At 34.8% G+C, this 27131-nt stretch overlaps 1 long non-coding RNA gene across 3 annotated transcripts in view; it reads left to right on the forward strand.

Annotated features, from left to right (window-relative positions):
• The window catches only part of LOC103890979 (uncharacterized), a 198478-nt gene that overhangs the window by 157745 nt on the left and 13602 nt on the right, over positions 1–27131 (forward strand). For all 3 annotated transcript variants that reach the window (XR_008526400.2, XR_655261.4, XR_008526401.2), the window contains one exon: positions 870–1049. This is a non-coding gene — a long non-coding RNA (uncharacterized LOC103890979). The remainder of the gene's footprint in view (positions 1–869; positions 1050–27131) is intronic.

The following is a 27131-nucleotide window of genomic DNA, read 5'->3' on the forward strand; positions in this document are numbered from 1 at the left end:
CAGTGTAACTTGTCAACCAATGCCCTAACCTTATCATAAGTGCTTTGGTAATGATGTGCATTTATAAAATGCAGCAATTCTGCTACCTACACAATTATACATTGGGGCCCAGTCTTCAGGCATGTCTGCCCTGTAGTTACTAGATATAAAGGATTCTTTTGAGGTTCATTATAGGAGCTGTCTAGTTTTCCACTAGTGCTTTGTGTTTGAAATTTAAGTTGCTGTGCATTTTTCTTGTTTTTTTTTTTTTTTTTGGTTAGCTCCCTGCATAGTCATAAGTAGCTAGCCAGCTCATACTTTTTATAATTACCATTATTGCCATAGAAATGAAATGCAACAGGAATTGGATACCTGATCCTCCATCCTATGCCAACACTGGCAATAATCCGAGCAATTATGATACCACAGCAAGCTATTACCTATCTCCTATCTTCCTTCAGGAAGATAATGCCTTCATCCAACACTTAACAAACCAGCTTCTGAATACCCTATTGAGGAGCTACTTTATGTGGCTATTCCTGGTAGTAAATACTGTATTATTCAGAATCCCTACAGGAAACGATTCTCCCCAGTTGGTTCAAATGCAGAGACTTTAATGAAGGACTACTTGTGGATGTGTGTGGGGGGGTGAAGGGATAGTGAGGCATCCATGGACTAACATCAGTAAGAAAACATATTACTCCCAGGACAAAAAGGTCAGGGAGGAAATGAAGTTACTCAAGCACAGATGGAGCTAGGATTATTAAAAATATGGGCCACTTGGTTGAAGCACGGGTCTTGGAGGGATGCAGCTAGTGCTAAATATACCTGCCAACACATGGAAACATCAGGGAAGAAATACTCTTACCTCTCTTTTTTGTATTCTCCAGTCTCCTGCCAGTGCTTCCAATCACTGAACTGAACTGGGAACCAATCAACAAGGGAAACCAGGAGATGCAGCCCTTGAAGTTCAGCCTCCTGGCCTCAAGTAAGGCAGGGGAAGAGAATACATGGATCTGTGGAGACGAGTGGTGGTGGTGGGAGCTGCCAATAAAGAACTATCAAAAAAGGTAACTATCTCACATGTCATCTCATTTTATCATTGTACAAATGCTATCACAATTTCCCTGCATTTTATAAATAAGGAAAGTGAGGGTCAAAGTGGCCAAGTAAGTAGCTCATATAGCTAGTAAATAGCCATGCCAAGGATGAAACCAGATCTGTCTAGTGCATATTACAGTCCTTCCTCTGCCACGCCATATCATGACTTAAACATTTAGATCTGAGCATGAAAATGAAAAGAGATTGAAAGTGATAGAGTTGGGAAGGGGAGTGGGCACACACAAAACATGCGTTTTTGACATTCTTGAAACAATTTTAAATACATGTTCTTAATAGAATTTATAATAATATGAGAAGATTTATTTACAAGTTTTTTACTTACTTGAATGTAGGGCTCATGAGGACAATTATTTTGTTTTTCTTCTTTATTTCTATATTCCTGGTGACAAGATCATTGCACAAAATTTAGTAAATTTTCAAAGAATATTTGTTGAATTAAAAACTAAACAAATGAATAAATTAGTGGGTCAGGATATATGCATGTTCCTTTGGAAAACTAGTAGCATAGAATGGTAGCCTGAAATAATAAATTGTTAAATAATTATTCATACCATCAAGCATTCCCTGAATATTTCCGGGAAAAAAAATCAAGTTATATAGGTATCTATTTTCTTGTTTAAATACAACAATTGTAGTTACATCTATGCTAAGGCAATCAGTTCTGTCTTTACTCCAAGTTTTGACCTCTATAATAACAAAATAATATATTGACCACAGTAACATTTTAAACACTTATTAAGAAACAGTTATATAAAAATTATTTCTCTTATTTAAGATAAAAGTCACTTATCCCTTCATCTTTTCCTTACACAAGCATTTCCAGATAAATTACCCTTTAGGGTACCCTCTTCTGTGCATAGTTCAATTTTTCATTAATTTTCTGAAAATGTTAATACTTGGTAACATAAACTTAATATAGTTCTTCATATGTTTACTGACTTGTCAAGAGCAAAGTGGAGTGATTGCCTTCCTTTTTTTGGGAAATATGTCTCTATTAATTAACCTGTTTGGGAACTACATCTCTGCTAATTAATCTATCAGTAAAAACAATTTTCCATTGTAGCCATATTCTGTTGTTAATTCAAATTGAGTATGCAGTGAACTAAAAGCATTAAGTGATTTTCACAAAAACTACTCTTAAACAAAATTCATTGTGTATAGGTCCACCTGATAGTCTTAAGACCAAATTTTGAGTTTAGCCACTGGACAATTTGCAGAAGTGCACCCATATGTGTTTTGCCCACCACTTTATCTGTAACATGTAGCACAGTAACTCATATACAATAATAAAAGGAATAATAATGGTAAACATTTGTGAGTGTTTACTTATTTTCCAGGCACATAATACATATCAGATTACTGTTTCAGTCACTAGAGTTGGCTCCTGACAAGTTAGTGAGACTATCATTACCAGTTTTGGCGACATATCTTAAATTCCAGGTTTAAGATGATAGTAGGAATTCATTGTGATTAATTCATTCATTTCCTTGTAATGTTTTTTAAGGCTCACTTGGCACTGAGTAGAGACCTCAGATTCTAGTCTATTTGATCTGCATAGACTCACAATGAGTATTGCCAGAGCTGTTTCATCCCATTTACCTAGCACTCACATTTTGTTACATTTTCCTTTTCTAATTTCTTATTTTTTTAGTTAACTTTTTGTATAACTTTCCTTATTCTGTGCTTTAACCTAAACCATGGAATAAGAGGTAGAGAGAATAAAGGAAAATCACTGCAATATCCAAGGATGTACTGGGGTTTGGGAAGTATAATTATGTTTGATAAATACAAGAGACAGACAAATGTTTCTGAGAATGCTTGCCTATCTGTATAAATGGCTATGAAATCCTGTGTGTTCATTTGTAATTGGCATTATTACATGAGGTTGATAAAATGTGTACAAATCATTTCCTAAAATACAACATCGTCTGAAATGCAACATTTATTTTTAATGGAACCTATTGTATAATATAACACCAGTGGCAAGTCACATCACATTTAATGTGCAGCCTGAGGTGGAGTCCAGAAACAATGGAATATTTTACCTCCCATTGGTCACTATAGATTCAGTAATTTTTCTCAATTCTCCTTCCTGCATGCGTCTGGCAGTGCATGACCATGAGTGGAGATTTCTCTATTCCATTGATGTTGGGTTTGGCCACATGAAGTTTTTGGCCAATGAATATGGAATTCTGAGCCAAGATCTTAACATCCTAGGTGTTTGCTTGCCTCCTTGGCCTTCTGTGAGCCACTGTGAAGAGAACATGACTTGGATAGCTCCTGGTTCTAGGGGTATGTGGAGACATACAAAGCCCACTCCTAGTTAACCTGAAGCCTGGGATGAAGCACAGTCAACTCATAGCCTACAGCAGAACCATCCCAAACAAACCACAGACCTGTAGGAGAGGAAATAAACACTTGTGGTTCCAGTGCACTGAACTTTTGAGTAGTTTGTTATGTAGTATCATAGTAGCTATAGCTGATTAATACAGTTACATAGAATTGGGGGAAATTTTCAAAAGAAAGGATAAGAGCAAACAAAGTTAAAGATGATGTCAGGAAAGGAGCACAAGAGAGAATTCTTTTTAAAAGCTAAGAGAGGAATGAAAGTTATTAAAAAGAAACAAAGTTCCATGTGCCTTCAATTCCTGGCCTGCTCTCAAGCACTGGATTAAATTAATTGTTATCCCCATATTAAAATTTCAGTTTTTAGGGTGCCCACTAATGTGAGTAGTGAATAAAAATATCTAGTAGCAAAGGAATAGTCTAATTTTCTTAAATAAGAATACACTGGGAGATGAAGTGTAGGCACAGACGGGCTGTGTATTTCAGCCTGCCTGAGTCACAATTTCCAGTGAAATTCTGTGTGCCTCTCAAATAGGTTTAAATGTTAGAGGTCCATTTATAGAGTACAGTATATCTGCTTTTGATATCCCAATCATATGTCATGGAAAAAATAATAGGGACTTGGGGACGAAAAGAAAAGAAAAGAAAAAGACAACATTCTTAAGAAAAAAAAGTTCTGAAACGTGATGTGAGTTGAAGCTTCCTTTGAGTATCTCTTTGCTCCCATCATATTAGGAGAAGCTGAATGGAAAAACTGATCCATTATTTTTAAAACTGGGAAATTAGAAAATTACTCTTCCATGCTTTTATGAATATATAACTAATGAGAAATAAATTCAGTTACATTCTTTAACTGCTACCCCCTCCCCCAACATGAGTGATGTCTCTAATTCAGCATGACCTACTGTCAGCTCAGGAAATTTCCATCCTGAGATTTTCCTAGCAGAGTCAAAATCAGTCACCATCAGAAACAGATAAAAAATGTTCTAAATGAGAGTGCTTGAAACTGCATTTAAATTCTATCTTGAAATTTTCAAAGTGCTTGGTTAATAATTTTCCATAGTATCATTTTTAAACTATTTTGGCATGCTCCATAAACAATACATACATTTACTGTTCACACAGTTAAGAAAAAGGCCTTATATTTCTTGGAACAGAGTATCTTTGAGAAAACAGAAATTCATCCCAGTCCACTGACATTATCCAGCTCATTATGGGTGACAGACAGGTTTGGGTAGACCTTGGCCTGGCAGTAGATTGGAATGAAAGAGGAATTTGGAACAGGTTGGTCTCTCAGGCAAAATAATGGTATGGGTTCCAGGTGGAAGAAACATTGTTTGGGTTTTGGGAAAGCCTCCATCCCTTTTTCCCAGCTGTTTAACAACACATTCTGCAAAGATGTTATTTCTGTACTATTCTAGGCCTCCTGTTAAGAGAGTCCCAAGATCCATCCATTTTCCCTTTATTTTTTTCCCCTAAATTTTGTAAGGCTGTTTAGGAAAGCCCAGTGAAGAGGCAGAAGCAACACATTTAGGAGACAGGGTCATAAAGGAGATATGGATTCATAATCTAGTCAGTTATTAATTACATAGTGAGTAGACTAAGAAACAAGTAGAAAACTTGTTTCTACTTGTTAAACAAAGTTGAAAACTTGTTTCAGCTTTCTATCACTGGGATAAAGGAAACAAGATGGAAGAAGAAGGAGTTCGTAGACAGCCCAAATCACAATTAAAGCAAAAATAGTCAAATGGATTTGATCAAAACATTTATTTAGGCAATATTCAACATTTGGCATCATTCAAAAGTGTAAAAATAATATAATTTTAGTTCACAAAGACCTTAAATTTTAAATAAACTTTCATAAATCATGAACAAAAAATTTCTGTTAGTCTGACCTGTTTACATTTAATAAATTTATCTTTTGTCAGTTATTGGAGTAGGAGCTGTGCAAGGCAAAATTAAAGCCCATGCTCCCTTCCTTTCCTCACTTAATTCCTCCAGTTTCACAGCCAACATAGTGGCTTTGTCTGGGTTTAGGGCTGACCCTATAATTCACTCTCGGAAGATAGACCTAAGCCAGGGTTAAGTTAGAGGTGGGACTGAATTCACCTTCTCACCACCTACAGCACCGAGTGCAAGATCCAATATGTAGCAAAGGCTTCATCAATATTTGTTGTATGAAAACATGAATAAGAGACTGTTATCCAGGACAGGAGTGTTGATGTTTAAGGGGCTCAGTTCTCAACACCTCTCTATTCTGTTTGGCTTATGAACTAACTGAGAAGTAGAACAAAAGAGTAAGTCAGATGGAAAACAAAATAATTCCCAATGAAGCTAATAAAATAGAATATGTTTTAAATGTGTGGGCAAGTGAACTTCCAAATACTGATCCTCACAACTAGATAAACTTACCTACCCAGGTACAAAATGTACTGGACTACCAGATGCCTTCTCCCAAAAAGAAATGGGGATAGAAAGAAACTAGTTTACATGTATCTAGTTTTTTTCAGATTTACCCATCAGATTGAATGTTGTGTCTTTTTGAAGAGAAGCAAGTGAAGGAGTAGAGAGAGGCTAAGAGCATCACACTGGTGGGATTCCTCCACATAGAAAGCAACATTAAGAATGCTGAAGAGCTGGCTGGGCGCAGTGGCTCACGCTTGTAATCCCAGCACTTTGGGAGGCCAAGGCTGGGCGGATCACCAGGTCAGGAGATCGAGACCATCCTGGCTAACACGGTGAAACCCCATCTCTACTAAAAATACAAAAAGAAATTAGCCTGGCTTGGTGGTGGGCACCTGTAGTCCCAGCTACTCAGGAGGCTGAGGCAGGAGAATGGCGTGAACCCGGGAGGCAGGGCTTGCAGTGAGCCGAGATCGCACCACTGCACCCCAGCCTGGGCGACAGAGCGAGACTCCGTCTCAAAAAAAAAAAAAAAAGAATGCTGAAGAGCCATACCCTCACCTCCCAATAGGCAGGACTGTTACAGAGTCAATAGGTGAGAGCAGGGGCACTTTGTTATACAAAGTAGTGTCCTCTGGTTACTTTTAGTTTCAGGCATTAAATCTCTATATCTTTTTTTGGTCGACTTTTGGGTAATTAGGAAAAATCTTGAAAGTTCCCAAATGTGTTGTCTCACTGTTTGTCTCCACAATTAGCATTAATCAGCCCTCAGATAATGAAATTGACTCCAACTTCCAAAATTGTCCCTTAAACATGGAGACAAATTCTGTGCCCACCATTATGGAGGTGTTACCAAATGAGGCCACTAATAGAATTACACATGAATCATGTGAAAAATTCAACGCTAACTTTAAATATTTTAAAACTGTTTGGGGATTTCTGAAACATGATAGACTATAGGAAGTTTTTTGTTAATTCTGTACATAATAGTATTTTAATACCACAAAACACGCCCAGGAAAATCTTCAAAACAGTCAAATAGGGCCAAGTGCAATAGTTCACGCCTGTAATCCCAGCACCTTGGGAGTCCAAAACAGGAGGATTGTTTGAGCCCAGGAGTTCAAGACCAAGACTGGGTGACCTAGTGAGACCTTCTCTGTCCAAAAAGTAGTAATAATAATAAATTAGCTGGGTTTGGTAGTGTATGCCTGTAGTCCCAGCTACTCATGAGTCGAGGTGAAAGGATCCTTGAGCCCAGAAATTCAAGGCTACAGTGAGAGGAGATAGCACCACTGCACTCTAACCTGGATGACAGAGTGAGCGTCTGTCTCAAAAACAAAAACAAAAATGTAAATATGAATTTGTATTTTAGTCCCAAGAAAAACAGAACCCCACAAAGATCCGACTTTAACTGATTTTAGGGTAAACAGTCTTAGAAACTACCAAGCAGCACATGGTTCCCATCAGAATATAACTGAGTCTGTTCAGCCAAAAATTCACCTTTGAACTGTCAGATGGTTTAAAAGCCACTGAGAATAAGGTCAATATTATTAAATTATACTCAAGAAAAGTTTTATCCTATTTAATTTTTTATAAACAAATTTTTTCTGTTTCCATTTATTTTAAAGAAGCTAAAGCATATTTCAAATACTGACAAACGATTGAAAGTTGTCAAACAAATGAAATTATGTAAATATATTGAAAGGATTACAGAGTGGTACCTGTCTGGGAAACTTAGAAACTGAATAGGAAAGGTTTAAAAGAGGAAAACAAAACAAAACAAAAAAGCAAATAACCCAGGCCTAAATATTATATTTAGAGAATTAAGTTTGCCATGGAATTGTTTTCTTCTTGAATTAAAGCCAAGTCAGTGGAAACTTTTAATAAAAATCACATATTTGATACAAATTTATGAGTAATTCTGTCTCTATTTTTAGCTATATTTCTTATGGAAAAAATATAAAAAATCATGTAGCTACTTTTTGAGTTCATCTACTATGAAATAGTTCTGATTTCATTTGGGTTAATTACAAACAGATATTTCTTAATAGTTTAGACCACCTCTTCCTTGAACTCTTTTTCTGTGATATTTTCATAAAGAGGGCATAATAACCTCTGAAGATTTTATATGTCCTTATAAACTTGTAGTATTATATTATCAAACAGCATATAATTTTGTGCAATGTTCCTTTACAAAATATTTTTAAAGAAAGGTTTTATGGAGAATCACATAAATATAAAAATACAGAGAATGTTATAGAAATAAAGCTTCTACATTGTTATGCTTCCTTATCTTTTCGATTTCTTTCACCTCTTGTTTTTCCAACAATCTGCTTATGACTGTTTGTCCAGCCTCCCAGTGTGCATTGCCTCAGAAAGCTTCTACTCCAATCCAATGCTTTCCACACACTACGTTTTGGACCTAGATGTTCTCCTCTCGCTTGTGGTTCAATCCTAATTTTGTACTTCCTAGGAGAACTTTTTTTTTGAAGAAGCCATGTAAATAACTAAAATACAACAGTTTTAAACAAAACTCATTTCTTCTCTCTCAGACTGCCTTTCCATTCTAATGTTGAGCAGCACCTGGGGCACTGTGTCTATCTGCCTCTCAAGCCAGGAACTTTGCAGTTATACTTTTTCCTCCATCTTTCCTCCCTTACATCCGTTCTTCTCACTACACCTAATTTGTCATCAAACTACCAAGGTTTTTTTAGTAAAGTTTTTTCCCCTATGACATAGTACTCTGTTACACCATATCTTCTACAGTGGGATGCACAGAAAGACAGTTTATAGTAAAAATATTAATTCCAATAGAATAGAGATAATTCTGGGTTACTGTAGTAATTGAGTTACAGAAAGTTTGGTCTCATTACTCTTTAGGTTGATAAAGTTTGAAGGTAGACATAACTACCTGATGCCAAAATAACAATCCCAAGTATGGATTATTAGCAGCCTAATAAAAATAGGACACTATATATTTCTTTTAGATTTAGGGGTATAAAATTATCAATTGATATACATAAAATATTTGAACCCCTTCTACAGCAAACACTTATTTTTGTATTCCTTAAAAGAACTCTCAAGGTGCTGTCACTGGTTCTGGCTTCTGGGACTGCTTATGTACTTTGGGGGCAGTACAGCTTCTGATACTCTGAGTAACAAGTTATTGGCACCTAAGATTCTTTAACCCTGGAGGTACTGTGACACAAATATGGTGATATTGGCTGTTCACACTCCTTCCTATAACTTCTCATTCCTTTTCCTGCTCGCTAGTTGATTTAAGAGCCAGCCATCTTATGAGACAGCTTTAAATTCAACCTTGACTAGAAGCAGAGGGATGGATAAAATATAGATTTCAAGACCCTTTCATTCCTAGAAATTTTGCTTATTTATTTCTTAAAAAATTATTTGGTAAGTGCAGTGATTCTGTGTTGATGAGTGCAAGAAAAATGTCATCGTATTAACTTTAGTCATTATGCAAAGAGAAGATAGCTCTATATTATTTATATATATATCAATTTAGTTTATATATTTGTAGTTTTTCCTTTGGATACCATTTCCTTGTTAAATAATATAAAAACTTCACAAAAATTACAGCAGGTTAATAAACAGAATTGTAATTTAGTTCATTGAAAGATACACAGATGAGTTTAACTAATCAAAATTTATAGCTATCTTACTAACTGAACTCATTAATCAGCTAACAGTGTAGTAATCAGTAGTAATTAGCCATCAGCCACTTTTTTATGGTCATTTTACTAATTAAAATGTTAGCTTTGATTTGAAGCATAGGAAATATAAGTTGAAAACTACTTATTCTAACTACAGATTACAGTGAATTACAGTCACCAATATGTTACTGGTTTGTTAAAATTTCTGTGAGATGACATATCCAAGTCTTGTGGGTTATGTGGATAGTTCCACCTTAAAGGTGAATGGATATTTTGCAAGACTTAAAGTAAACTTACATATCAAGTAAGTGTTAGATCAAATGGAAGAATTAACCATACATTTATATGTTACTGTCACACCATTTAAGAAAAATAAAAGGAACGTTTTTATTCGAACCTGTAAATTACTCCTGTCATCTCATTGAGCACTTAAAAGTGTTGAAACAAAACTTCATTTCATTGCAAAGAAGGACTAAGACATTAAGATATATTTGTCTTAAGTAATAAACTTTTCTATCTCCAACACAATAATGAACAAAGCCATTGGTGAAAGGGTGCAATTGAGGGATTGTTGTCCCTCTGTTACTCTGATCAGTGTAATCAATATGTTTATAAACATGTACAGGAAACTGGAAAGAGAATAGAAGGAAAAAACAAGAAAATTTGTTTGTACTGTTCATTCAGGCCCCTATAGCTGTGGGATCCAGGGATTACTATCAGTAGAACTTCTAAAGGCCCTTTTTTCTTATTTATCTGAAAGACTGTTGTGATACAAATAACACTCACGAAGGGACCCCCTAGAGATTGTTTCATTAATCTTTAATGCTTAAGGCAAACCTACACACAAATGCTCATATGAGACAAAGGAATTTTTTTTATGGAGAATTCCACAGTCTCCATGAACACCCCATTCCAGTGTTTAACAAAGGTCATGAAGTTCTGCTTTATTCTATAAAGTCATTCTTTGTCTGGACTTTGTGCTCTGACAAGATTGAGAACATCTGGTCCTCGTTCCTAATATAATGACATTTCCTGCTCCAGAGTTCCTCTTTAAATCACCCTCAACCTTCTCTTCTTTAGGCTAAATTCCAGGTCTGCTCACTCTTCTCCAGAGTCATATATGCCAAGCTTTTCAGTATGATTGCCATCCTAATTCGTAAACAGCCACTCTCCTTTAGCCCAGAACCAGTCCCTTAGCGAGAAGACCAGAACTTCCCACCTGATTCCTGCTGAGCATTATTACATGACCAACCTTCCACATCTCTGTATGCTCGTTACCTTCATTTAAGTTCTCAAATATGCTCAAGGAAAAGAAACTATTTTATTTCAGAAAGAGACATTTCTTTCCATCAACTTGCTTTCCTTCTCTGTCCCAAGGGAAGATTGCAGATCACGCTGAGCTTTGGGAGTCAAGTGACAGACAACTCCAGAGGGACTGGAAGGTCAAGGGAAGCATGTAGAACCGCAGGCTGTTCACGTGGCTTGGAGGAGGAGATGACCCACCCTTAATAAAACACCGTCTGCCGGACATGCCATTGGGACTGGCATGCTAATTGAAAACAGCAGGCATGGCTCTGCAGCTCTTTGACTTTAGCACTCAGCTTAGCATAACTTTTCCTTCCACAGGAAAGGCAGTCCTCAGCCAGTAAAGCTGTGTTTCTTAAAAAAAGAAAAAAATCCAAACAAACCACTGCTCTAGTAGAAGATAAAGAAACACTTATCTTTATTTTCTTTTTTAGGAAGTTCCATCTTATTTAATTAATTAATTTATTTTATTTTATTTTTTCAACTGGACCAAAGCTTGACACTGCTGTCCACAAATATTTTATCAAATTAGGATGGAAAATACCTATTAATCAAATTCATTTTTTTCAATATTATGAGTGCCCTGTTATTTTTATTACAATTTATTTTTCTTTTTTCTACATCAAAGTAACATGGGCAAATAGTTCAACAGGTTTGTATTATTTTTATGGAATAGCAATAAAGTGCCTACCTCTCCCAACCCCAGTTTTCTTTCCTGGAAGCAACTACTTTATTCTCTTCTAGCTATTTCCTTTATTACTTACCTCTGTTCCTTTAAATAATATGCTTAGTGTTAGTTTTGGTTTTTTAATTTTAAGCAATATATATTGACTTTCTACTATGAAAAATTAACATTTAACTTTTGTCACTCCACTTCTTTCTCATTCATTTTTTGTTTCCCTAGCCTCTCAATATAATTATATCATAATTTTGGTTAAATAGGTGATAAGTATTCACATTATTAAAAATAGCATATATATGTATAATGCTATTTACCGATGAGCTATATAGGATAAAATGATTATTCTTCACCATTTATATAGCATTTTATTTTCCCTAGAATTATAAATTTTTCTCATTTTTTTCTATTCATTTAGTTTTCTATTTATTTATCATGAATTCATTTTTAAACTCTCACAAGTTATCTGTATCTCCTTTTTAAATGTTTAAACATCAAGTGTTTTATCAGTTCTTTCTTGTGGCTATATTTCTTCTGAAGCCTTTCTTGCACGCTAACTTCTTTGTCTTTAAATTGATATATCATACATGTACATAGTCCTCTAGAGTGTTTTTGATCTGCTGTAATCTGGACTAGTTTCTCTCAAAGCTGTCATCATGGTCTTTCCCTTGGCCATTATACTGAGAATTCCATTTGCTTCCCTCTTCAGTGGATCTACTGTTTTCTAGATTCTCTCTCCTTTATATGGATTTATTCTCTTACTTTGCAGTATTTGAACAACACTGTAAAGATTTCTCCTTGCTCATTTATTAAGCAAGGAGTTCCCTCACTTTCTTCTGTAGTTCTCTGAACCCTTTAATATTGGGGAAAGATGATGTTGTTTAAATACTATACAGTATTATTATTCACATTGTACTATGGTCTATTGAAGAAATTAAATATCACATAATTCCATTTTTAATTTTTTAGAATAAGACAACAGATGTCGGAGTAATATCTGTATTTTATTGAACTTTATGATAATATGGCAATTAAGCTATTTTTAAAAAGGCTCTGCTCTGCCACTACAGACAGCTAAAAGTTCAGGATAATATATAATAAAATTTAAAAAATATATAAACTGGTTTCAAGTGAAAGGAAAATTCTAAGTTGGCAAATACAAAAAAAGAGAACTCAAACCAGATCAGGCTGTGGGGGCAGCTGAGACCATGTAAACCACAGGAGCTATGGATACAGATATCGAATTTAAGGGCTGGGAGATAGGCTATTAATGCCCAGTTGGGAGGAGGAAAAAGTCTTAAAACTGCAAGCTTTGAAGTCTGAGTGGAAAGAAGTCTTCACATTCTTGCTTAAAATTCTACAGTCCCTTACCAGAACAATCAGAATTAAGTCCACATTAGCATGGCTTACAAAGCCCTTAATCTGAGAATTTCCTGTGAAATTTCCAGCCTCAGCTATTTCCATGTGGTGCCTGAAACATATATACAGTCTTAATCAACTATACACATGGTCACAAATAGGCTATACACATGGTCACAAATAGGCTATACACATGGTCACAAATAGGCTATACACTCTTTCTTTTCCATTTGAAAGCTTATTATTATCGTTATTATTATTATTATTATTATACTTTAAGTTCTGGGATACATGTGCAGAACGTGCAGGTTTGTTACATAGGTATACACGTGCCTTCATGGTTTGCTGCACCCATCAACCCATCATCTACATTAGGCATTTCTCCCTAATGCTATCCCTCCCCTAGCCCCCCACCCCCCGACAGGCCCTGGTGTGTTGTGTGATGTTCCCCTCCCTGTGTCCATTTGTTCTCATTGTTCAACTCCCACTTATGAGGGAGAGCATGCGGTGTTAGGTTTTCCATTCCTGCGTTAGTTTGCTGAGAATGATGGTTTCCAGCTTCATCCATGTCCCTGCAAAGGACATGAACTCACCCTTTTTTGTGGCTGCATAGTATTCCATGGTGTATATGTGCCATGTTTTCTTTATCTAATTTATCATTGATGGGCATTTGGTTGGTTCCAAGTCTTTGCTATAGTGAACAGTGCCACAATAAACTTACGTGTGCATGAGTCTTTATAGTAGAATGATTTATAATCTTTTGGGTATATACCCGGTAATGGGATTGCTGGGTCAAATGGTATTTCTAGTTCAAGATCCTTGAGGAATTGCCACACTGTCTTCCACAATGGTTGAACTAATTTACACTCCCACCAACAGTGTAAAAGCATTCCTATTTCTCCATATCCTCTCCAGCATCTGTTGTTTCCTGACTTTTGAATGATCACCATTCTAACTGGCATGAGATGGTATCTCATTGTGGTTTTGATTTGCATTTCTCTAATAACCAGTGATGATGAGCTTTTTTTCATGTTTGTTGGCCACATAAATGTCTTCTTTTGAGAAGTGTCTGTTCATATCCTTTGCCCACTTTTTGATGGAGTGGTTTATTTTTTTCTTGTAAATTTGTTTAAGTTCCTTGTAGATTCTGGATATTACACCTTTGTCAGATGCATAGATTGCAAAAATTTTCTCTCATTCTGTAGGTTGCCTGTTCACTCTAATGATAGTTTCTTTTGCTGTGCAGAAGCTCTTTAGTTTAATTAGATCCCATTTGTCAACTTTGGCCTTTACTGCCATTGCGTTTTGTGTTTTAGTCATGAAGTCTTTGCCCGTGCCCATGTCCTGAATGGTATTACCTAGGTCTTCTTCTAGGGTTTTTGTGGTTTTAGGTCTTATGTTTAAGTCTTTAATCCATCTTGAGTTATTTTTTCTATAAGGTGTAAAGACAGGGTCCATTTTTGGTTTTCTGCATATCGCTAGCCAGTTTTCCTACCACCATTTATGAAATAGGGAATCGTTTCCCCATTGCTTGTTTTTGTCAGGTTTGTCAAAGATCAGATGGTTGTAGATGTGTGGCATTATTTCTGAGGCCTCTATTCTGTTCCACTGGTCTATATATCTGTTTTGGTACCAGTACCATGCTGTTTTGGTTACTGTCACCTTGTAGTATACATACCACAGTATATATACTATATCAGTAGTGATATACTATATACGGTAGTGATGTCTCTAGCTTTGTTCTTTTTGCTTCAGATTGTCTTGGCTATACAGGCTCTTTTTTGGTTCCATATGAAATTTAAAGTAGTTTTTCCTAATTCTGTGAAGAAAGTCAATGGTAGCTTGATGGGGATAGCATTGAATCTATAAATTACTTTGGGCAGTATGGCCATTTTCATGATATTGATTCTGCCCATCCATGAGCATGGAATGTTTTTCTATTTGTGCCCTCTCTTATTTCCTTGAGAAGTGGTTTGTAGTTCTCCTTGAAGAGGTCCTTCACATCTCTTGTAAGTTGTATTTCTCGGTATTTTATTCTCTTTGTAGCAATTGTGAATGGGAGTTCACTCGTAATTTGGTGCTCTGTTTGTCTATTATTGGTGTGTAGAAATGCTTGTGATTTTTTTTTTTTTTTTTTTTTTGAGACGGAGTCTCGCTCTGTAGCCCAGGCTGGAGTGCAGTGGCGCGATCTCAGCTCACTGCAAGCTCTGCCTCCCGGGTTCAGGCCATTCTCCTGCCTCAGCCTTCCTAGTAGCTGGGACTACAGGTGCCCGCCACCACACCCAGCTAATTTTTTTTTGTACTTTTAGTAGAGATGGAGTTTCACCGTGTTAGCCAGGATGGTCTCTATCTCCTGACCTCGTGATCTGCCCGCCTTGGCCTCCCAAAGTGCTGGGATTACAGACGTGAGCCACCGCGCTCGGCCAGAATGCTTGTGATTTTTGCACTTTGATTTTGTATGCTGAGACTGTGCTGAAGTTGCTTATCAGCTTAAGGAGATTTTGGGCTGAGACGATGGGGGTTTCTAAATATACAATTATGTCATCTGCAAACAGACAACTTGACTTCCTCTCTTCCTATTTGAATACTCTTTATTTCTTTCTCTTGCCTGATTGCCCTGGCCAGAACTTCCAATACTATGTTGAATAGGAGTGGAGAGAGAGGGCATCCTTGTCTTGTGCCAGTTTTCAAAGGGAATGCTTCCAGCTTTTGCCCATTCAGTATGATATTGGCTGTGGGTTTGTCATAAATAGCTCTTATTATTTTGAGATATGTTCCATCAATACCTAGTTTATTGAGAGTTTTTAGCATGAAGGGCTGTTGAATTTTGTTGAAGGCCTTTTCTGCATATATTGATATAATCATGTGGTGTTTGTCATTGGTTCTGTTTATGTGATGGGTTATGTTAATTGATTTGCCTATGTTGAACCAGCCTTGCGTCCCAGAGATGGAGCCAACTTGATTGTGGTGGACAAGCTTTTTGATGTGCTGCTGGATTCAGTTTGCCAGTATTTTATTGAGGATTTTTGCATCAATGTTCATCAGGCATATTGGCCTGAAATTTTCTTTTTTGTGTGTGTCTCTGCCAGGTTTTCGTATCAGGATGATGCTGGCCCCATAAAATGAGTTAGGTGGTGTTCCTCTTTTTCTATTGATTGGAATAGTTTCAGAAGGAATGGTACTAGCTCCTCTTTGTACCTTTGATATAATTCAGCTGTGAATCTGTCTGGTCCTGAGCTTTTTTTGGTTGAATACCACATTTTCTTAATTCATCCATTGCTGGACACTTATGTTGCTTTTACCTCTTAGCTATAATAATAATGCTGCAATGAACATGGCAGTGCAAATATCTTTTTGAGACCTTGTTTTCAATTCTTTCAGATAAATACCAAGAAGCTGGATTGCTAGATCCCATAGTAATTCTGTTTTTTAATTTTTTGAGGAAACTTCAGACTGTTTCCCACAGAAACTGCACCATTTTACATTCCCACTGTCGATGACAAGGGTTCCAATTTTCTCACCAATACTTGTTACTTGTTATTTTTCAGGTTTGGGTTTTTGGTGTTTTTTTATTATTATTATTTATTTGTTTGTTTTTTCTAACATAATTGCTGTCTTAACAAATGTGAGGTGATGTCTCATTGTTATTTTGATTTGTACTTCCCTGATGATTAAGAGAATATCTTTTGTTCAGCATCTTTACATATACTTGTTGGCCATTTGTATGTCTTCCTTGGAAAAATGTCTATTCAAGTCTTTTGCTCATTAAAAAAAAAATAGTTTATTTGTTGTTGTTGATATTATTGACTCGTAGGAGTTCTTAATAGTTTTAGATATTAACCCCTTTACAGATATCTGGTTATTCCAAGATTTTCTCCCATTTCATTAGTTGCCATTCCAATCTATTGATTGTTTCCTTTGCTGTGCAGAAACTTTTTACTTTGATGTTGTCTCATTTGTCTATTTTTGCTTCCGTTGTTTGTGCTTTTGGTGTCATATACAGGAAATCATTGCCAAGACCAATATTATAAAGCTTTTCTCTTATGTTCTTTTCTAGGAAATTTTATAGTTTTCAGGTATTATGTCTAAGTCTTTCATCCATTTTAAGTTGATTTTTGTGTATGGTGTAAAACAAGGGTCCAATTTCATTCTTTTGAATGTGGCCATCTACCTTTTTTTTTTTTTTGCACCATTTTTTGCACCTTTTTTTTTTTTTTTTTGCACCTTTCCCTGTTTCGTGATCTTGGCATGCTTGTCAAAGATCATTTGTGTATGTTTGGGTTAATTTCTAAGCTCCCTATTCAATTATATTGGTTTATATGTTTGTCTTTATGTCAATACCATATTATTTTAATTACTATAGCTTTGTAGTGTGTTTTGAAGAAAGGAAATATGAGGCCTCCAGCTTCGATATTCCTTCTTAAAATTATTTTGGCTATTCTGCATCCTAAGTGGTTCCATACGAATTTTAGGATTTTTTTTTTAATTTCTGCAAGAAGTACTTTTAGGATTTTGATAGGGATTACATTAAATCTGTATCTTGCTTTGGGTAGTATGAGAATTTTAACAATATGAAGTCTTCCAATCCATGAACACAGATGTCTTTCCACTTATTTGTGTCTTCTTTGATTTCTTTATTCAATGTTTTGTAGTTTTCAACATACAAGGCTTTCACTTTCTTGGTTAAATTTATTCCTAAGAATTTTATTTTTGGGATTATTGAAAGTGGTATTCTTTTGTTAATTTCCTTTTCAGATTGTTTTTTGTTATTGCACAGAAGTGGTGAGAGTGGGCATCCTTGCCTTGTTTCTGATCTTAGAAAAGATGGTAGTTTTTCACTACTGAGTATAATGTTAGCTGTGGATTTTTCACATATGGCCTTTATATGTTGAGGTAAAATCCTTCTAGCCTTAGTTTGTTGAGTGATTTTATCATGAAAAAGTGTTGAGTTTTGTCAAATGCTTTTTCTGCATTGATTGAGATGACTGTGTAATTTTTATCCTTGTTCTGTTACTGTGGTATATCATATTGATTAATTTTCATATTCTGAGCCATCCTAGTGTTTTAGGGATAATAGCCACTTGGTCATGGTGTATGATCTTTTTAATGTGCTGTTGAGTTTGGTCTACAAGACTTTTGTTGAAGATTTTTGCATCTATATTCATCGGGAATATTGGCCTACAATTCAATTTCTTGTAGTGTTTGGCTTTGTTATTAGGGTAATGCTGGTTTCATAAATGAATTTGGAAGTGTTCCACCTCTTTAAATTTCTGGAAGAGATTGAGAATAATTGGCATTAATTTTTCTTTAAATGTTTGGTAGAATTCTTCAATGAATCCATCTAGTCCTGGGTTTTTCTTTGTCAAGAGGTTTTTGATTATGGTGTTAGTCCCCTTACTAGTTATAGATTTGTTTAGATTTTCTGTTTCTTCAGGACTCAGTCTTCATAGGTTGTATATTTTTGAGAGTTTATCCATTTCTTCTAGTTTATCCAAATTGTTGGCATATAATGGTTATAGTAGTCTCTTATAATAATTTTTATTTCTGTGGCATCAGTTATAATGTCTCCTCTTTCAGTTTTTCATTTTATTTATTTGAGTCTTCTCCCTTTTATTCTTAGTCCAGCTAAGGGTTTGTCAATTTTGTTGATCTTTTTTATTTTTTTATTCCTATTCTTTATTTCATTTATCTCTGCTCCAATCTTTATCATTTGTTTCCTTCTGCTAACTTTTGGCTTAGTTTTATTTTTTCTATCTTCTTGAGGTGTAAAATTAGGTTGTTTACTTAAGATCAATCTTCTTATTAAATCTAGACATTTAGCACTACAAATTTCTCTCTTAATACTACTTTTGCTGCTACCCTTAAGTTGTAGTGTTTTGTATTTTCATTTTTCTTTGTCTCAAGATGTTTTTGAATTTCCCTTTTAATTTCTTCTTTGACCTATTTGTTTTTGTAAGTACGTTTTTTATTTTTATTTTCCATATATTTCTGAATTTTCCAAAATTTCTCCTGTTATTTATTTCAGTTTGATTCCATTGTGGTTGGAAAAGTCTTCTTACATCCATTAGGAACTTATGTGTTACTTAACATGTGTTCTGTCCCAGAGAAAATCATCTGTGTGGTTGAGCAGAATGTGTATTCTGCTCTTGTTGAGAGTATGTTCTGTTTATGTTTTTCAGATCTATTTGGTATATAGTGTTGGTCAAGTCCTCTGTTTCCTTGTTGATTTTTTGTCTAATTGTTCTATTTATTATTGAAAGTGAGTGTTGAAATCTTCTGATATTATTGCGTCACTGTCTGTTCCTTCATTCTGTTCTGTCAATAGTTTATGTATTAGATGCCTTATGTACTTAGATGTTCTGATATTGGGTGCATATATTTATAGTTGTTTTATTTTCCTGATTAGTTGACCTTTTTAATTATTTTATAATGTTCTTCTTTGGTTCTTGTGATAGTTTTTGACTTAAAGTCTACTTTGGCTGATATAAGTGTAAATATCCCTGGCTTTCTTTTATTATTATTTGCCTGGACTATGTTTCTCCATCCTTTCACTTTCAGCCTATAAGCTTTAGGTCTAAAGTGTGTCCCTTGAAGATAACATATAGTTGGATTCTGTTTTGTATCCATTTAGATACTCTTTCTAGTTTTTGTTTAACTTTTATTGTAGGTTCAGGGGTACATGTGCAGGTTCATTACATAGGTAAATTGCATGTCATGGGAGTTTGGTGTACAGATTATTTCAACACCCCAGATAATAGGCATTGTATCTGATACATAGTTTTTAAATCCTCAGTCACCTGCCCTCCTCCACCTTCAGGTAGATTCTGGTGTCTATTGTTTCCTTCTTTGTATGCATATGTACTCAATGTTTAGTTCTCAGTTATATCTGAATACCTGCATATTTGGTTTTCTGTTCTTGTGTTAGTTTGCTTAGGATAGTGGTCTCCAGCTTTATCTATGTTGCCACAAAGGACTTGCTCTTGTCCTTTTTTATGGCTGTGTAGTATTCCATGGTATATATGTACCACATTCTTTATCCAGTCTACCATTGATGGGCATTTAGGTTGATTCTGTGTCTTTTCTATTACGAATAGGGCTGCAATAAATATACACATGCATATGTCTTTATGGTAGAATAATTTATATTCCTTTGTGTATATACCCAATCATGGCATTGCTGGGTTGAATGGTAATTTTGCTTTGAGTTCTTTGAGAAATTGTGAAACTGCTTTCCACAATGACTGAATTAATTTACATTTCTACCAGCAGTTTATGAGTGTTCCATTTTCTCTGCAAACTTCTCAGCATGTATTATTTTGGACTTCTTGATAATAGTCATTCTAACTGGTATGAAATGGTATCTCATTATAGACACTCTGTTTCTCTTGATTTGAGAGTTCAATCTCTTTACATTTAAAGTAACTAATGAGAGGGGAAGTATTACCATTATTATCTTGCAAATTGTCTTCTCTCATAATTTTTTGCACATCTTTTCCTCTCTGTCTTCTTTTGTGTTTCATTGATTTTTTTTTTTTTTTGGTAATGACATGCTTTGATTTCTTTCTCATTTTTTTTTTTGTATATCTTCTATAGGTGTTTTCTTTGTGTTTACCATAGGGCTTACATAAAACATCTAATATATATAACAGTATATTTTGAACTAATGATGACTTAACTTCAACTGTGTAGAAAAAACTCTACTCTTTTGTTGTCCCACACAGAATTTATGTTGATGCCACAAATTACATCTTTTTATTTTGTGTATTCATTAACACATTTTGTAGTTATTTTGATAGTTTCATCTTTTAACATCCATCCCAGAATTGGCATTGATTTATGTACTGCCATTATAGTATTACAATATTCTGTACTTATCTATATGGTTACCTTTACCAGCAAGTCTTCTACTTTTATATGCTTTCATGTTGCTGTTCAGTGTCCTTTCACTTTAACTTGAAAGATTCCCTTCAGCATTTCTTATAAGTCAAATCTAGTGGTGATAAAAACTCTTTAGCTTTCCTTTGTCTGGAAAAGTCTTTATTTCACCTTCATTTTTGAAGGATGGTTTTGCTAGATATTGTGTTTTTGGCTGGCAAGTTTTTTTTTTCTTTTAGATTTTTCAATATATTAACCTGCTTCCTTCTGCAAATTTTCTGCTAAGACATCAACTGATAGTCTTCTCTCTCTGTGTAGGCTCTCTTGTATGTGACAATTCACTTTTCTCTTGATGCCTTCAAAATTCTTTTTTGGATTTTGACAATTTGATTATAATGTGTCTCAGTGTTTTCTTCCTTGGGTTTATCTTATCTGGAATTCATTTGGCTTCTTGTCCTTCACCATAATGGAAAGATTTCCTTCCTTCACAATAATGGAAATATTCCTTCCTTCACAATATGAAGGAAATATTCCTTCCTTCACAATAATGGAAATATTCCTTCACAATAATGGAATTATCACAAAAATATTCCTTCACAATAATTCCTTCACAATAATGGAAATATTTTGGTCATTAGTTCTTTAAATAAGCTTTTTTCCCCTTTCTTTTTCTTCCTCTTCTATTTCTGGGACTGTCATAATGTGTATTTTGGTCCACTTGGTGGACCAAATAAACTCATTAGGCTTCTTCTTTCTAATGAATTCATTAGGCTTCTTCTCTCTTCATCCTTTTTTTTTTAATTTCTCTCTAACTGAATACTGTCAAATGACCTGTATTTGAGTTCACTGATTCTTTCTTCTGTTTGATCATAGATGATATTGAACCCATTTAGTGAATTATAAAATTCAATTATATTCTTCAGCTACAAAATTTCTATTTGGTTCTTTTGCATATTGTCTATCTCTTTATTAATATTTGCATTTTATTCTTACGTTTTCCTTAATTTCAATGAGCAGTTTTATGATGCTTATTTTAAATTCCTTGTCAGATAATTCACATACCTCTGTTTCTTTAGTGTTGGTTTCTGGAGATTTATTTTGTTCGTTTGGTTTGACCAACTTTAACTATTTCTTTCTGTGCCTTGTTACTTTGTGTTGGGATCCATGAATTTGAAAAAACAGTTACCTCTCCCAGTCTTTAAAAACTAGCTTTATACTGAGAAAGACATTCACTAATTAGCCCAATTGGAGATTCTGTGGGCTTCTCAAACCTTTTCTGTGAATATATCTTCTCTAAACTTGTGCATATACATTTCCCATTAGAGAGGTTTTGTCAGGTTCTCTTGCTCTGACAAGTGAGTGTCACAAATTTCCCTACTGGTTTCAATGCAGTTGATTTCACACTCACTTGGGATGCATGAACCTCTTAACTGCTCTCTGGATTTCTAACAGAGATAATTTGTCTGTGTATTGTTATTGATTCATTGTCTCCACTGGAGAAGGAGGTAGTGGAGCTTTCTATTTTCGCATCTTGCTGATGTCCCCCCTCAAAGCATAATTAATTGTATAAATAAAAACAAATTTCTCTAAAGTATCAAATAGTTATTAGAACACACAGGTTACAAAAGGGTATTTTTGATAGAGCAAAGTTCCATCCTTCCTTTTCTACCTCTCTTTTCCAACTTATACTGTAGTTGAACTTGGGGTTTGGATTGCAAAGCAAATTTCTAAAGAAAGGGGACCTTACAAGGAAATTTTAAAATAAGTCTTACTGATATTTTTAGATCATCCAAAATAACTCTCTTGGGAAGTAAGTTTCTAAAATTTCGTCACTCAGTCTTTTCTTCATCACTCAGTCTTGAAGTTGGAAAATCATATTTTTTTAGTAGCCTTATAAAAAAAGTGTCAGAACTTTATGTAATAAGTAGTTCAAATCACCTCAATTTTCCTACTTTTCTCAAATATCTTTGAGATATTTGAGATATGAAGTGATGAGTCCCAACTGCAAAATTTTTATTAGCTGTCAACTTTCCATTGACCAATGATTCATTTTCTCATGTGATAAATCACTTCCACTCCACTACACAGTAGGAAACTTCGTAGTGTGTTTCCAGCATAATTAAAAATAGTTTGTTATTCTCAGCTTCTCCTTGACTATTTGAATGAAGATATTAGAGAACCGTCAAAGTCTGTGTACTCAACACAGGATTGTCACACAGTTGGTCAGAGTGCCAAAAAGCCAAAGAGAAGGAAACCACAGTTGAAGAAAAAGCATTCTTGTGGCCAAAAGGAAAGATGAGTACAACTGCCTCATACATTCTAGTTCTCAAAAACTGGGTTCATATATGTAAAAGTTCATACACACATCTGTATACAGAAATATACCTACACACACATAGGTATCTATGGACAGCTGATACATATATATGTATACATGTATATATGTATAGGCATATGAATATATATGAATAGCTTAATATTTATATTCTATACTGTTTGTACATATGCATATATACCAATATTAAGCTATTCATAAATATTCTGCAAGCTTCTTTTTTTATTATTTTTCCTCTAGAATAGAATACATTACTATATTAGATTTTCATTGTTTTGGAGCTCTCGTTTGCCACTTACATTTACTAAAATAAGTTATTTTATTTTATTTACCAGGTACAGTGAAAGGGGCAGATAAAACAGAGTATAAATAAAATCTTAAGTCAAGAAAAGGTTGACAATAATTAATTTGAAAATATTATTTCCCAAATAGCTTTCTTTAGATTAAAAAAAAAATCTAGTCTAGCGAGCCACATGTTATTGGTAGGTATTTTGGTCTCTAGCTATAATGCTACTGATGAATTTTATCCCAATATTAATTTTAGAAACAATATAAGCAAATAAATTATTTTCTTTTTCTTCAAATTTTCATTTCTTCAATATGTTTTTGGGGAACACGTGGTAATTGGTTATATGAATAAGTTCTTTAGTGGTGATTTCTGAGATTTTGGTGAACCCATCACCTGAGCAGTGTACATTGTACTTAATGTGTAGTCTTTTATCCATTGCCACCCCTCACTTTTTTTCCTGAGTCCCCACAGTCCAATGTATCATTCTTATGCCTTTATAGTTTATGCCTCCTCATAGTTTAGCTCCCATATCTGAGTGAGAACATACAATGTTCTCCATTCACGTTCTTCATAAGATGTTGGTTTTCTATTCCTGAGTTACTTCACTTAGAATAATAGTCTCCAATTCCATCCAGTTTTCTGTGAATGCCATTATTTCATTCCTTTTTATGAATGAGTAGTATTTCACAGTGTATATATCACATTTCCTTTATCCACTGGTCGATTTGATGGGCATTTGGGCTGGTTACATATTTTTGCAATTGCAAACTGTGCTGCTATAAATACGCATGTGCAAGTATCTTTTACGTATAGTGACTTATTTTCCTCTGGGTAGATAGCTAGTAGTGGGAATGCTGGATCAAATGGTACATCTACTTTTAGTTCTTTGAGGATCCTCCACACTGTTTTCCATAGTGGTTGTACTAGTTGACATTCCCACCAACAGTGTAAAAGTGTTACCTTTTCATCATGTCCACACCAACATCTATTACTTCTTGATTATGGCCATTCTTGCAGGAGTGAGGTGGTTCCACATTGTGGTTTTGATTTGCATTTCCCTTTTAGTTAGTGATGTTGAGCATTTTTCCCCATGCTTGTTGGCCATTTGTATATCTTCTTTTGAGAATTGTCTATTCATGTCCTTAGCCCACTTTTTGATAGGACTGTTTGTTTTTTCTCTTCCTGATTTGAGTTCTTTGTAGATTCTGGATATTAGTCCTTTGTTAAATGTATACATTGAGAAGATTTTCTCCCACTCTGTGGGTAGTCTGTTAACTCTGCTGATTATTTCTCTTGTTGTGCAGAAGCTTTTTAATTTAATTAAGTCCCATTTATTTATCTTTATTTTTGTTGTGTTTGCTTTTGTGTTCTTGGTCATGAAGTCTTGGTCATGAAGTCTCTGCCAAAGCCAATATCTAGAATAGTTTTTCTGACATTGTCTTCTACAATCTTTAGGTTTCAGATCTTAGATTTAAGCCTTTGATTCATCTTGAGTTGATTTTTGTGTAAGGTGAGAGATGAGGAACCAGTTTCATTCTTCTACATGTAGCTCCCTAATTATCCCAGCACCATTTGTTGAATAGATTGTCCTTTTTCCACTTTATGGTTTGTTTGTTTTGTCAAAGACAAGTTGGCTGTAAGTGTTTGGCTTTATTTCTGGGTTCTTTATTCTGTTTCATTGCTCTATGTGCTTATTTTTATACCTTTAGCATGCTGTTTTGGTGACTATGGCCTTATAATATTGTTTGAAGTCAGGTAATATGATGCCTCCAGACTTGTTCTTTTTGCTTAGTCTTGCTTTGGTTATGTGGGCTCTTTTTGGTTCCATATGAATTTTAAGATTTTTTTTCTAGTTCTGTGAAGAATGTTGGTGGTATTTTGATGGGAATTACATTGAATTTGTAGATTACTTTTGGCAGTATGGTCATTTTCACAATATTGATTCTACCCATCCATGAGCTTGAGATGTGTTTCTATTTGTTTGTGTCTTCTATGATTTCTTTCAGCAGTGTTTTGTAGTTTTCCTTGTAGAAGTCTTTCACCTCCTTGGTTAGGTATATTCCTAAGTTTTTTGTTTTTGTTTTTTTTTTTTTTTTAATTCAGTTGTTGTGAAAGGGATTGAGTTCTTGATTTAATCCTCAACTTGTTTGCTGTTGGTGTAGAACAGAGCGACTAATTTGTGTACATTAATTTTGTATCCTGAAACTTTTTCATTTACCAGTTCTAGGAGCTTTTGGATGAGTCTTTAGGGTTTTCTAGGTATACAATCCTACAATCAACAAACAATGACAGTTTGACTTCCTCTGTGCTGATTTGGATGCCATTTATTTCTTTCTCTCGTCTGATTGCTCTGGCTAGGACTTCCCATACTATGTTGAATAGAAGTGGTAAAAGTGGGCATCCTTGTCTTGTTCTACTTCTCAGGGGGAATGCTTTCAACTTTTCCCCATTCAGTATAATGTTGGCTGTGGATTTGTTGTAGACAGCTTTTATTACCTGAAGGTGTGTCTCTTCTGTGCTGATTTTGCTGAGGGTTTTAATCATAAAGGGATGCTGAATTTTTTCTGTGTCTATTGAGATGATCATGTGATTTTTGTTTTTAATTCTGTTTAAGTGGTGTATCACATTTATTGACTTACATATGTTAAACCATCCCTGCATCCCTAGTATGAAACCCACTTGATCATGGTGGATTATGTTTTTGATATGCTGTTGAATTCGGTTCTCTAGGATTTTGCTGAGGACTTTTGCATCTATGTTCATCTGGAATACTGGTCTGTGATTTTATTTTTGTTATATCCTTCCCTAGGTTTGCTATTAGGGTGATACTGGCTTCGTAGAATGATTTAGGGAGATTCCCTTTTCCTCTGTCTTTTGTAATAGTGTCAATAAGATTGGTATCAATTCTTCTTTGAATGTGTGATAGAATTCAGCTGTGAATCCATCTGGTACTGGACTTTTTTTGTTGGCAATTTTTAAAAATTTTATTTCAATCTTGCTGCTTGTTATTGGTCTGTTCAGAGATTCTATATCTTCCTGGTTTAATCTAGAAAGGTTGTATATTTCCAAGAATGTATCCATCTCTCTAGGTTTTCTAGTTTATGTGGATAAAGGTGTTCATAGCAGCCTTGAATAATCTTTTGTATTTCTGTGGTATCAGTTGTAATGTCTCCCATTTCATTTTTAATTGGGCTTACTTGGATCTTCTTCCTTCTTTACTTGATTAATCTTGCAAATGATCTATTTTATTTACCTTTTCAAGAAACCAGCTTTTTGTTTCATTTTTCTTTTGTACTTTTTTGTTTGAATATCATTTAGTTCTGCTCTGATTTTGGTTATTTCTTTTGTTCTGCTGGGTTTGGGTTTGGGTTTGGATTGTTCTTTTTTCTCCAGTTCCATGAGATGTGACCTTAGATTGTCTATTTGTGCTGTTTCAGGCTTTTTGATATGGGCATTTAATGCTATGGACTTTCCTCTTATCACTGCTATTGCTGTATCCCGGACATTTTGATAGGTTGTATCACAATTATCATTCAGTTCAAAGAATTTTTTAATTTCCATCTTGATTTCACTGTTTGCCCAATGAGCATTCAGGGGCAGGTTATTTAATTTCCATATATTTGCATGGTTTTGAGGGTTCCCTTTGGAGGTGATTTCCAATTTTATTCCTTTGTGTTCTGAGAGAGTACTTGATATAATTTTGATTTTCTTAAATTTACTGAGACTTGTTTTGTGGCCTATCATATGGTCTATCTTGGAGAATGTTCC

The sequence above is a fragment of the Pongo abelii genome, chromosome 5 (genome assembly GCF_028885655.2).
Source record: "Pongo abelii isolate AG06213 chromosome 5, NHGRI_mPonAbe1-v2.0_pri, whole genome shotgun sequence".
NCBI classification, from domain to species: domain Eukaryota; kingdom Metazoa; phylum Chordata; class Mammalia; order Primates; family Hominidae; genus Pongo; species Pongo abelii.